Source organism: Coccinella septempunctata, chromosome 5, assembly GCF_907165205.1.
Source record: "Coccinella septempunctata chromosome 5, icCocSept1.1, whole genome shotgun sequence".
Classification (NCBI taxonomy): domain Eukaryota; kingdom Metazoa; phylum Arthropoda; class Insecta; order Coleoptera; family Coccinellidae; genus Coccinella; species Coccinella septempunctata.
The window spans coordinates 8,653,736-8,667,899 of record NC_058193.1 but is presented as its reverse complement, the minus strand read 5'-3'; positions in this window follow the sequence as shown (position 1 = coordinate 8,667,899).

Genomic DNA, 14,164 nt, shown 5'->3' with positions numbered 1-14,164 from the left:
ATGGTTCTTTCAATAGGCATAACAGTCATTATTGGGATGAAGAGAACAACCACCACTTCAGACAATGGAACTTTCAAGAGACCTGGAGTTTCAATGTTTTTTGCGCCATCAAAAATAATGCAATTCTCGATGTTCACATTTATGATGGGACTTTAACTGGTAAGATAGAACACTTCACATGTTTGCATTATTTAAAGAATGTTCTCCCTTAGGAGATAGATATTCTGACATATTGACTCAAATAATTGAGCCGCTAGTACAGAACCATAATGACTTATGGTATCAACAAGATGGCGCGCCTCCAGACAATTCACTCAATGTGTCAAATATCCTCTACAGGCTATTTGAAGATCGATGGTTGGCGAACAATGGTCCACATCTTTGGCCACCACGTTCTCCCGATTTAACTCCTTTAGACTATTATGTTTGGGGTAGGATAAAAAATATTGTCCACTCAACTCCCCTGACTGATAAAGAGGACTGCATAGAACGAGTCAGAAATGCGTTCAGGTTTGTTTAGATTTTTAGATTCATAGTTTTGAAACTCAATTTGGTTTTTAAACACTTTTGCAGATCTCTTCCTCCCGATGAAAAAGGAAGAGCAACGCACGAAGCATTCCTGAGACGTATAAATAAATGTCTTGAAATTAACGGTCAAAACTTTGAGCATCTTTTCTAGTTATAACTGCGAGAGTTGGCCCTGGTTCTCCTAATAGTAACTTGAGGTCGGTTTCAAGAAAGGGTGAAAAATCTACAGCAGGGTTCAAATAACAGTTCCTGAAAATTTCATCTTTTTGGCGTGAAGGGAAAAGAAATAGCTGAAAATTCAAGACGAAAAACAGTTTTTTGTGAATAACTCAGAAAATATAAATTTTAGGGCAAGGGTGTGATGCATACACTCACATTATTTTTTAACGTAGATTCAATATCTGCCATAAAAAAATGGGGTTCTAATTTGAAAAAATTGATTTTTCATGATTTTGTCATCCCTAACTTTGAAAGCGATTTTTTCACCCCCTGTATCATGAATCGCTATTTCGATATTTAAAGTGGATACATCAATCTTACATCTTGAAAAATCCCAAAAATGAAAATTTTCCATCCAAAAACCTCGAAGTTATTCTTGTTTCAGCGGAGCTCTATTTTCGATTTTTTTTTCGAATTTTCCCGCTCAGAGAGAATTTTCCAACCAAAACTGAAAAATGTTACATCAAAATAAAAAAATTTCTAAGGAATCTATTTCTGCAATGAAAAAATGTTGTTCTAATTTGAAAAACGGAAGTTGACGTCATTTCCGGAAAAACCGGAGGTGCTCATGCCTTGAAAATATTTTAGATTTCATCAGCATCGTGCAATACTCATAAGTGCTGAATTTCATGAAAATACGTTCAGGAGTTTCCCGTATAAATATGGGTGAGGTTCCTCGTGAAAGACCCTGTATAATAGAAAAACGGAGTATCGTCTCACCTCTGGGTTCTTATTCACTCATATCAGAAATGACAAAAAAAAACTAATGTTCTGTCTGAAGAAAATCCCCACAGTAAAAGAAATGAAAAAAACAAAATCGGCTAATTCTCAGTAAAACCCCAGAAACGAAATTAAGCAGTTAACTCGGCGGATTCTCAAAGTCGGTAATTGATCGGACGTCAAGCTTAAAGTGAATTAATCGTAAGTGACAGCGAGTCGATCAATCGTAAGTGAAGTGACCTGCGGGGGAACATCTGATTTTATACCCACAGGGGGGGGGTGCGGAAATCAGATGTGACCCGACTGTCGAAATTCGGAAAAATTTGCGTCGATGAAGACGTCTTAATTTCGACTTATCTGTGCAAGCGAACAAAAAACACGGTTATCTTTCAATTCAGGATGTTTTATACGGTGCGACATCGTTTTTCAGAAATGAAAACGGAATAAAAATGATGCGGAATGTTTACAATTGCGAACGATGTCGGAATCCTGAATTGGAAACTCAAAAAGATTTTTCTAAAAATTGATTCAAAAATTAAATTACGAAAATGAAATTAAAAAGAGTATACTAAAATGAGGGGGTAGGTTCGAAAACTACCCTCTCATTACAATACTTTCCTCTGAGTATCGTGTAATGAATTATGTTATTTTCAAGGTGTTCCACCACCAAACGTGTTCCGTTGCATAATTTTGGCTGGTTAAGATTTCTCAACATAATGACAACTGATCCAACCTTCAGTTGTAAATTGTGTGGTGGCAAACCTGGTAAATCCAATGAGTTCAAAAACTCAGTAGATAATTTGTAGTTTCATTCTCGTTTGTTGCACTATTTATAGATTTATCAAAAAGCAGTGGACAAATAATTTCACTTCGAATGATCAAATTTAACTGATCAATATCTATGTTTTTAAAGCAAGAATGGCTCGTTCACTCAACCCATTCAGGGTTTTGTGGTTGGCAATTATATTTGGAAATACTTTGCTTATGAGCTCATCCTTGGTTGATACAAAAAAGCAGAAATCTTGAGGAAATGATATCAAACCTGTTGATTGATCGACCGGAACACGGCCATTACCTATATCCAGCAATTGTTCAGAGAAAATTCTGGCAGATGATTCACTCAACAATGCAACTCGCATGTCTGTAGTTAATTGTAGTTTTTGCACAAAGCGCCACAAAGTTGATGCATTAATTTCATCGCCAGCCGTGGATTTTGGAATGACCGGTAATATTTGTCGGAAGTCCCCAGACAATATAATCAATGCGCCCCCAAAACATCTTGAATCATTGCGCAAGTCTTTCATGGTCCGATCGAGTGCTTCCAATGCTCGTTTGTGGGCCATTGTGAATTTATCCCAGATAATTATTTTACTTGCAGTCAGAACCTTTGCCACTGCTGAGTGCTTTGCAATATTGCATGTTGGGTACTCAACTGCCTGTAGGTTTATTATTATTATTATTATATATTATAATTGAGAGCGAAGGCAAAGCCTATAGCCGCTCAGAATATAAAATATTTCAAAAGAAGAATGAACAGAATGAACAAGAATTAAAAGTCAAATTGACAAACGAAAATAGAAGAAAATAAACAAACCCGCGCACTAAACACACCCTAAAAACTCTGGCTCGACATGTAACGATCATATCTGTTTTTGAACACGTTCACATTACGAGCACAAACAACCTCACTTGGCAGCCTGTTCCACATGGCGAAAATTCTGTTCGAGAGGAAACCCTGTCGAGGTGTAGTTCGGAAGCTCTCCTTTTTCAGTTTAAATTCGTGACCTCTGAGGTTGTTCGCGTTCAAAACGAATGATGCAGTACTGCAGAATTGAGGAACCCACGAATCAGTCTATACGTGATTATGAGGTCCCCTATCGTACGTCTGTCTTCAAAGGTGCTCAAGCCAAATATGCGTAGACGCTCACTGTAACTGGGACGAACTCTTCCGTACGGAATACGTGTTGCCGATCTCTGAATCGATTCGAGAAGATCAATATCTCGCCTAAGACTAAGGTGCCACACTGGTCCAGAAAATTCGAGAAGTGGCCTCACATAAGTGGTGTACAATCTACAGCAAACGTCCACATCACATCCACTGAAAGCCCTCCTCATAAGGTAAATCATCCGTCTGCCCTTTTATGTTATGTGCATAACGTGTTCCGACCAACTCAAGTCGTCACTCACAACAACGCCCAGGTCCTCATGACTCGAAACAGTCTCTAAAACATGTCCATCCAACTTATATTCACACCTGGGATTATTTTTTCCCATATGCATCACGACACATTTCTTCAAATTGATGGGTATGAGCCAGTCCCTGCACCAATCAGTTATTCTGTTTAGATCTTCCTGTATTATATTTGATCTTCCTATCGGGATGTCATAAATTTTTGTGTCATCAGCATATTGTGAGCAAGTGGCCTTCAGCATTCTAGGAATATCCGCAGTATAAATAAGAAACAAGATAGGGCCAAGAACCGAGCCCTGCGGCACTCCACTTTGAACAGGATGAAAACTTGATTGGCTGTCTGATACTCTCACGCTATATTGTCTATCACTTAAGAAAGCTTCAATCCACAATAGAAAATTCCCCCTCGCCCCAAAATGTTCAAGTTTTGCCAACAGACGTCGAAGAGGTACCCTGTCGAATGCTTTGGCAAAATCCAAATAGATTATATCTATTGGGTCACCTCGGTCTATTGATCTCGTCCAATCGTCCACGCACTGCAATAAGTTTGTGATGACAGATCTTCCCGGTACAAATCCATGTTAGTTCGGTGGGATAACTTCATGTTCAAGAAGAAACTGAATCAACTGACTCCTAATGATTTTCTCACATAGTTTACACACAATCGAAGTCAGACTGATTGGACGGTAATTTTTAGGTGATAACTTATCGCCACTCTTGAAGATTGCTGTAACCGAAGCCTTAAGCCAATCCTTCGGAATCTTGTGAGCCATGAAAGACTTCGTGAACATTATGGAGAGCAGACGACGGAGCGATCGAGAACATTTTTTTAATAGATTAGCTGTTATACCATCCATGCCTGGTGCTGATGTGAAATTGAGAAGATCAATCTGTTCCAAGACAGCTTCCTCACCAAACAAGACATGGTCTATCTCTTCATCATTCCGACCGATATCTATGGCCGGTATAGGGCCAGAGGGTTCAACCGTATAAAAACGCGAGAAGTTCTCAGCCATAATTTCTGCGGTTTCGGTTACTTTTTGACTTGGAATTGTCCGATTCATATCGCTTCTTGGCTTTCTGAATGGATGCCGAAAGCATATTGGAGTAATTGCGGTGGATACTGTTATTCTCTGCCGATCGCTTTCTAATATATCTTTGCCAAAGGGTTCTCTTCTGTCTAACCATTCTAAGAAGCTTGTCGTCTATCCATGGTTTGGCCAAGACTGATTTCACTTCCTTGTACTGGGTGTTGGCAGTCAGAACACGATTCAGAATACCTGTAAACTCCAACCACATTTCATCAACGTCCAAGCCCGAAAAACGTTCCTTCCATTGGATGTTCAGTAGTTCTTCGTCAACATTTTCATATTTCACAATCCTGACCCTTCTTTTGATAACTGCTTGTGGCTTAATATGCGTGTAGAACTGAAGTTTCGATACGATGGCCACATGATCTGATTTGCCAAATGGAGGCATATGCTCAACATCTGAAACGAGAGAGCGATCGTTGACAAGAACTAAGTCGAGAAGCGATGGTACCTGATTATGTCTCAATCTTGTGGGTCTAGTAACCAGCTGAGAAAAATTAAAAGTTCGAACCATCTCAGCGAATATGGAAGATGAGGTGCTACTCCGTGATGACTGCGCTGTCAAAGGCCAACTGATCTCCGGAAAATTGAAATCGCCCGCAACAAAAACATTTTCTCTGTTCTTTTACATTTCAGATAGATTATTAAAAAAATCAGAATCACATGCACAAGCCCTAGGTCGATAAATACATCCTATACTAACTGGAAAACCTTTGTAAACGACATGAACAAACAAATTATCTATTCCTGGGGTATTGAAAACTGTTGTAGTAATAGTGGACGACCTGACAATATCTTGATCAATGTATATACATACGCCACCATAGCCTACAGTAGTTGTGCTGTCGCTTCTATACAGGGTGGTCATTTGAAAACGAAACAGACGAGATTACAGACGAAATAAATTTTTTCGATAGAAATGCTCGGACAGGTCGATTTCTGTTTCGAGAGGGACAACTTAAGATGTAGGTTACGGACGCATAGCGCTTCAACCCTTGCTACTACAACCCTCACCCCCAATTTTTGAAGAGGGAAGATGGGATGAGTGATACCTCATTTGAAAGGTATTTTTATACTGATTTCAGCACAGTAATTGTTTTTTCATTCTATGCATTAGTCCTCGAAATATTCATGCGTTAGTTAATTTTATCACTTAAATTAATTTTTTGCGAATAATTGACATTTCGTGCTTCCGAAACACCAAAATTTCCGTACATGTATTTGAAATTGCAAAACATCTACCACTGGGCAAATGAAGTCATACCGTACGTACCGTACGGTTCTATTTGCACATTGATTGTTTGCAAAAAAAAAATGAAATTATTTCCACCCGCTCTGCAATTGAATAAACCATGTCGAACAATGAATTAGAATACATACAAGTCTCGATTCAAAACTAAGAATAATTTACATGTCAAAAAACCAGTAAGCAAACTTAAGGATCTGTTCGTAATAAATAAAAAATTATCGATTCTCATTTTTTCGAAAAAGATATGAATTCAATAATCAACAAAATGAAAACATTATTGAAGCCAACTGAGAAAACACTTCATAATTAAGTCGGAAATCGTTTCACGAATTGGGACTGGAATATTTCTGTGGCATCATTAATGATTTGATTTTCTTACCTGGTAATCTTGTAACCTACAGTTGTACTTGGCCTATCGGCTGCTCAGATGGATACGGTGAGGGGTGAGTCCCCAAAAATTTCTTCACAGAACCTAACTTTAGTTGGGCGCCAGGTTTACCACGTAAACCAAGAGAAATCTTGCTTCAGGGAAAGTTGAAGAAAACAGTTTTTTACAATTTTATTAAAATTAAAAATTTACAAAAAAAAAAAAATAAGTTATGATTGCTGAAGGCTGATTATATAAAAAAAATACAAGTAAGGCGTTATAGAAAGCTAATTGGGCTCCAGACAGAATTTTGATAAATATGTACTGATCGAGTTAAAGTTATAAAAAAACAGAAATTTTGAGACCTCACTTGTTCTATTCTGGGTATTTCCCGTTGGATGGTAATTGGCAGAAAATTTTAGTTCTCACTGGTTCAATCCAGATGCCTTTGATTTGCTGTTCAGTTATTGGAGGCTCGCTGGGTGTATATCAACCAAAAGATTGCAGTCCACGAGATTCTGATCTTAAGACTCAGCTTCAGACGGTGTTGCTTCCCTTCAATGTCAACTGATACTCCAACGTGCAGTGCAGAATAGACAAAAATTAGTAGATGTCAAAATGGTGGTCGATTTAATTCTGTTACAACTAACTCCTTCGACAGTAATATAATAATTGGAATCAGTACAAAACGCCTTTTAAGTGTTAAGTGAAAAAATTCACAGAATAACGAACTATAAGTGATTGAATAGATAAAAACTATGATCAAGTTCAACAAAATATAACAAAATTCTAGCTATATCTTTCCGGAAAGAGAAAACAAATTCAACAAATTGGTCAAATTAGAATTAACCAAATAGAAGTACAACAACTTTTCAATAAACCATCCGAAAGAATTATATCAAGAAATTAAAGAAAAAATGATGACAAAAAAGGGAGCATGTACTCTCTGGCAAGTGAAGAAATGAAAGGAAAAAAGGAATTAATAAATAAAGACCCAACCCACTGATGGTGAGCAGGATGAAAATTACGAAATTCAGCAAATTAAATTTCTGAACAAAGAAAATGAAATGAAATTAATATAATTGAAATTAATCAATAAAGATATTTTATCACCAGATATAACGTACTCACTTTTCGTCACCTGTTAACAACGTCAAGTTCAAAATCTAATTGATTTGAAGGTCAATTCAAATGGAATTGAAAATGAACGACTCCCCTCCCTCCTAAGAAAAATCCGGTTAATTATTCCGTATATTACGGAAGCAGTAGCGTCACGGCGATGAGGATTAGGGTTGTAACGAGATCGTTACACACCACCCCACCTGGGTAAAAAAAATTTGGAAACTTTAGGAGTTCACAAATTTTTTTTTTTTTTAATTTTATTGTCAATCACAGAGGAACCAGGTAGAAATTCAGGCACTATTATCAAACTCAAAATTAGATAAGTAGGTAGATAATAAAGATAAATCATATAGAACGCAAATTTATATGTCACATCAGTTCTCAAATGATCAAAATTACTAGAACCGAATGAACATAACTCCGTTGAAAGGTTTCCTCATGAAAGCACAAATTTTCCGAAGGAACTACAAAAATGTAGATTCTTTCATAATTATGCCATTCAACAGATTCATTCTTCTTCACGACACCATTGTTTATAGATAGATAAATTACAAGGCAAGGAAGTGGAGATAAAATTATTTTGAGCTATCATCTGAATCAGCGCTGAAATATTCCTCCTCATCGGAATCTGAGTTTTCGTCCATATAGGCTGACTTAATATCCTTAATATGCCAGCGACCCAAATCGTTACCATTCAAATCTTGAAGTTCGTAAACCAAATCTGAAACAACTCTAGTAACAACACAAGGTACAAACTTAGGGGCTAACTTGGCACAATAATTATTGACAGCTGAAGAAAGAGTAACATTCTTCTTCCACACCTTGTCACCGACATAAAATTTAACTTTTCGTTTCCTCAAATTGTATTGATGAGAGTTCCTAAGATAAGTCTGATGCAACCTATTTCGCACTTCTACAAATAAATCAGGAAGCTTTTGAACGTCATCAATTCGTTGTGATTTGTCTGAAATAGAAGGAATATTCTTATCATTGTCCGAAATTTTTCCATAAAAATCCCCTGTCACAGGAACATTCCGAGCAAAAGTTAAGAAAGCAGGAGAATATCCGGTGACGTCATGTTTTGCCAATCTTATAGCTTGAGCTACTTTGAAAATAGAAGAATCCCATGTTTTGTGATTATCATGAATGTAGCAGCGGATTGATGTAACGATAACTTTATTGACTCGCTCTGCGAAATTAACTTGAGGATGATATTTCGCGTTGTACCAAATCTTTTGCACTCGATAAGTTTCCATCAAATGCTTGAACTCTTTACTGATGAATTGACTACCGTTATCAACCATCATAATCTGTGGTACTCCGTAAATGGATATTGGTTTCCGTTTTTAGATCTAGGATAGGGACCTAAAATATCCGCAGAAAGGCATTGAAAGGGAAAATTTATGTTTTTATATGAACCCATTTGACCGGCCGGAGGCAAGTTCGTACTTTTACAGGCAGCACAAATAGGACACTTTCTAACATATTTGTAAACGTCCCTTCTTATTTATGGCCAGTAGTATAATTCTGATATTCGATTGAGAGTTTTAGATATTCCTAAATGAGCAGAAGTTTCTTTATCATGATAAAAGCTGAGAACTTCCAAACGATTAGTGGAAGGGACTACAATTTTCCAATCGGTTAAATTACTAGTTAAATTGTGATGTGAAAGAACATGTTTTTACAAAATCCCGTTTTCAACACGAAAAGAAGGATATTCATCGGGACTCTTCAGAACATTTTCAATCATTGACTTATACCATCTATCAGGTTGAAAAGTAGAAACGTCAATTACAGAAATATCTGCGACCGAGCGCGACAATGCATCAGCCACAACATTCAAAGATCCTTTTCGATGTTTTATTGCAAAGTTAAATTGAGAAAGCTTAACAGCCCACCTAGTCAAACGTCCGGAAGGATTTGACAAGTTATGAAGATAGATAAGAGAGGCATGATCCGTTTCAACTGTAAATTTGGTACCCTCTACATAACTCCTGAATTTGTCAATTCCGAAAATGACCGCTAACAATTCTTTTTCTGTCACAGTATATTTACGCTGACAAGTTGTCAAAGTTTTACTAGCGTAAGCTACAGGGTGTTCCAAACCATCACATTCCTGGTATAAAATAGCACCAACACCTGTATCAGAAGCATCACACTGGATAATGAAGGGTTTCGATAAATCAGGGCTGGCGAGCACTGGTGCTGAAACTAAACGAGATTTTATTTCAGTGAAAGCTGCTTCGGCTTCAGGAGTCCAAGTAATAGTTTGTCCTTTCTTTCGACCATGCAACAAATCAGTTATGGGAGAACAGACAGACGAAAAATCTTTTATAAAACGCCGATACCAACCGACAAGACCAATTAAACGTTTGATCTCAGTTGTACTTTTGGGGGTTGGATAATTGACAATCGCAGAAACCTTTTCTGGATCAGTTCTCAAACCATGTTCATCGACTACAAACCCAAGATAAACAAGAGATGGGCGACAGAATTCACACTTATCTAAATTTACTGTGAGATTCGCGTTTTTGAGTCTCTGATAAACCTCTTTCAAAACCTTGATATGAAGAGCAAAAGTAGGAGTGGCTATAATGATATCATCCAGATAAACAAAACAATAAGGCGCTAAGTCATGACCTATAACCTTATCCATTAAGCGAACCATAGCTCTAGGACTGTTCTTCAGTCCAAACGGACAAACAACAAACTCAAACAGACCTCTTCCTGGAACTGCAAAAGCGGTCTTGGCACAGGAAGAATCATCCAAAGGAATCTGAAAAAAAGCCTTGGTCAAATCAATTGAGGAGAGATATTTGGCGTCCCTCAATTTATTGAGAATACAGTCTATCTGAGGCATAGGATACATATCATCTGCTGTAACCTGATTTAACTTTCGACCATCGAAGCATACACGATATTCCCCTGTACGTTTTGGAACTAACCACAATGGACTGCACCAAGAAGACTGAGAAGGACGTATAACCTGCAATTCCAACATTTCATCAATTTCTTTATTTAAATGATTTTGCATAGTAGGCGATAAAGGATATTGACGTTGAACGATTGGTTTCGCGTCTCCCGTGTCGATATGATGAGTTATCAAATGTGTACGACCGATTTTATCCTTAGGAGCAATAGACTTGAAACAATCTATCACATCCTGAAGTTCTTTTTTCTCTGACGATGACAACTCCGAAAAGGGCCTGATAACATTTACTGCATTTATTGAAGCTTCATAAGTATAAGAAAGATTAGTGAAATTAGCTTCAATTCGAAATGATTCAAAGAAATCCATTCCTAAAATTAGAGCGTGGGCAACAGAGGGAATCACCAATATTTTCACTTCCCTTGAAACACCATCCAGAGAAATGGGAACCGAAATATACCCTAGAAAATCCTGTGGTTTGCCGTCAGCAGTAGTAACACTTATCGGGGATTCATATTTGATAGGTATGTTGTGCTCGTGCAAAAGGGAAAAACCAGCAGAACCCAAAATAGAAGAGGTACTACCAGTATCAGCTAAGGCAAGAATTTTTTGACCGAAAATTTCAATGTTGAGATAGGGGCGATTATCGTTAGGTTTCTTTACAAAAAGGGGATTGATATGTACAACTGAAGGCTTTAAAGGTGAATATTCTATTGGTTCGAAACGTTTTGTCTTCGGTTGTTTCTCGAATTCGCGGCGCCATGATTTTTGACATTCCGATTGACTGTAACATGACCGTTCTGACTGGTGACGAGATTCGTGTTCTCGCCACCGCGATTCACGTTTTTTGAATTACATTGATCACACTTAGACTTAAATGTGTCCTTCTTACCACAACCATAACAAAATACTGTTCTGGGTTTTCGACATTGAGGATAGTTGTGACCAGATAAACCGCAATTCCAACATCGAGAACTAGATATTGTAGATACATTATTAGATTGACCACGAGAAATAGACCTATTAGTCATAGAAGAGAAAGAAGTTGGATCACGAACAGGTCTGCTTAGGTCTGGTTCCAAGAGGCCGGCATCATGAGTCGGTGGAGCTTTATAACGACTGGCCCATATTCTAGATTCTTCCAGCCTTTTACACATTTCGGTGAGCTCACGGACTGTTTGAGGATTATACATCGCTAAACCTGAAATAAAAAATGGCAACAGATTTCTACGAATTTTCCTAACCCTTGTTGGTTCATCAGGCTTGTTCGTCAACTTATTGAAAAGACCTTCCATCGAAGAAATATACAGAGACACCCTTTCGTTGCAACCCTGGGTCCTTGCGTTGATCTCTTGTTCCAAGTCCTCCTCGTAAAAGTAAGGAAGAAAATCTCTCTTCAACTCAACAACAAGATCATCCCAAGTTTGAAATTTAGCTCTGCTATTAACAAACCACGTCCATGCAGATCCCCTAAATAAGTCACAAGCAGATTGGAAAAGTTCCTGCTTCGATACACCTCGTGCCTGTCTCCACAATTCAACCTTTTCTAAAAATGAATTTACTGACTCGGTCTGGGTCGAACCTGTGAAATAAATATTCCATTTATGTGGAGCCACAAATGAACCATTCGATGAACTACTATAATGGACAGGAGCATTCACCTGAGTGGGGGTAGAAGACCTAGCAGGAGACACCTTCAAATCGAGATCAGCCTCCAACTCCAAAACTCCATACTCAATCTTCTGTTTCGTCAAAATCTCAAATTCCTCATCAGCAACTAACTTAGATAATCGATTAGACACGTGAGTTAAACGACTAGAAATTCTAGTATAGGTAGGATCATCTCTATTACCGCTAAAGTCAGAAATAACCTTTTTCAAATCAATGAGAGTTTCACCAATTTCTTCTACGTCTTGAGAATGAGAATATGGATTTGTTACGGCATGAAAACTGCGATTAGCTTTTTCCTGACTAAGAAGTCCTCTTAATATTTTTCTCTTAGTATCAATATCTCTAGTAGGTTCAACACCTCGAATTTTAATTTCATAAATCAGTTCATTAATTTTCAAGTGATTAGGATTCATATTGTGTCGAATTTATAGGTACATACGTAGTTACGAAAAAATTCAAAAATAAATGAAAGTTTATTGAATTTCGGGAAAATCGTATATATCTTCAGAAAATTTTCGATGAAGAAAAAAAAATTTGAATAATTAAATATCGAGAAGGAAGGAGTTCGTTCAAAAGCGAATATTACCAGTAGACATATGTGTTAGTAAATTTTGAACAAATTCTGTCGGACCATTTATTTTACAAATATTGTCTCCAAGAAGCAAGACCTCAAAGAAAAAAGAAAAGAAAAGGAAGCTAAGCACTGTGAAGCTCTCAAAAGAAATGGCGGGCCCCACGTTGGGCGCCAATGTGTAACCTACAGTTGTACTTGGCCTATCGGCTGCTCAGATGGATACGGTGAGGGGTGAGTCCCCAAAAATTTCTTCACAGAACCTAACTTTAGTTGGGCGCCAGGTTTACCACGTAAACCAAGAGAAATCTTGCTTCAGGGAAAGTTGAAGAAAACAGTTTTTTACAATTTTATTAAAATTAAAAATTTACAAAAAAAAAAAATAAGTTATGATTGCTGAAGGCTGATTATATAAAAAAAATACAAGTAAGGCGTTATAGAAAGCTAATTGGGCTCCAGACAGAATTTTGATAAATATGTACTGATCGAGTTAAAGTTATAAAAAAACAGAAATTTTGAGACCTCACTTGTTCTATTCTGGGTATTTCCCGTTGGATGGTAATTGGCAGAAAATTTTAGTTCTCACTGGTTCAATCCAGATGCCTTTGATTTGCTGTTCAGTTATTGGAGGCTCGCTGGGTGTATATCAACCAAAAGATTTCAGTCCACGAGATTCTGATCTTAAGACTCAGCTTCAGACGGTGTTGCTTCCCTTCAATGTCAACTGATACTCCAACGTGCAGTGCAGAATAGACAAAAATTAGTAGATGTCAAAATGGTGGTCGATTTAATTCTGTTACAACTAACTCCTTCGACAGTAATATAATAATTGTAATCAGTACAAAACGCCTTTTAAGTGTTAAGTGAAAAAATTCACAGAATAACGAACTATAAGTGATTGAATAGATAAAAACTATGATCAAGTTCAACAAAATATAACAAAATTCTAGCTCTATCTTTCCGGAAAGAGAAAACAAATTCAACAAATTGGTCAAATTAGAATTAACCAAATAGAAGTACAACAACTTTTCAATAAACCATCCGAAAGAATTATATCAAGAAATTAAAGAAAAAATGATGACAAAAAAGGGAGCATGTACTCTCTGGCAAGTGAAGAAATGAAAGGAAAAAAGGAATTAATAAATAAAGACCCAACCCACTGATGGTGAGCAGGATGAAAATTACGAAATTCAGCAAATTAAATTTCTGAACAAAGAAAATGAAGTGAAATTAATATAATTGAAATTAATCAATAAAGATATTTTATCACCAGATATAACGTACTCACTTTTCGTCACCTGTTAACAACGTCAAGTTCAAAATCTAATTGATTTGAAGGTCAATTCAAATGGAATTGAAAATGAACGACTCCCCTCCCTCCTAAGAAAAATCCGGTTAATTATTCCGTATATTACGGAAGCAGTAGCGTCACGGCGATGAGGATTAGGGTTGTAACGAGATCGTTACAATCTGATTAGAGATATGTACGTATTTGGACTTTTTGGA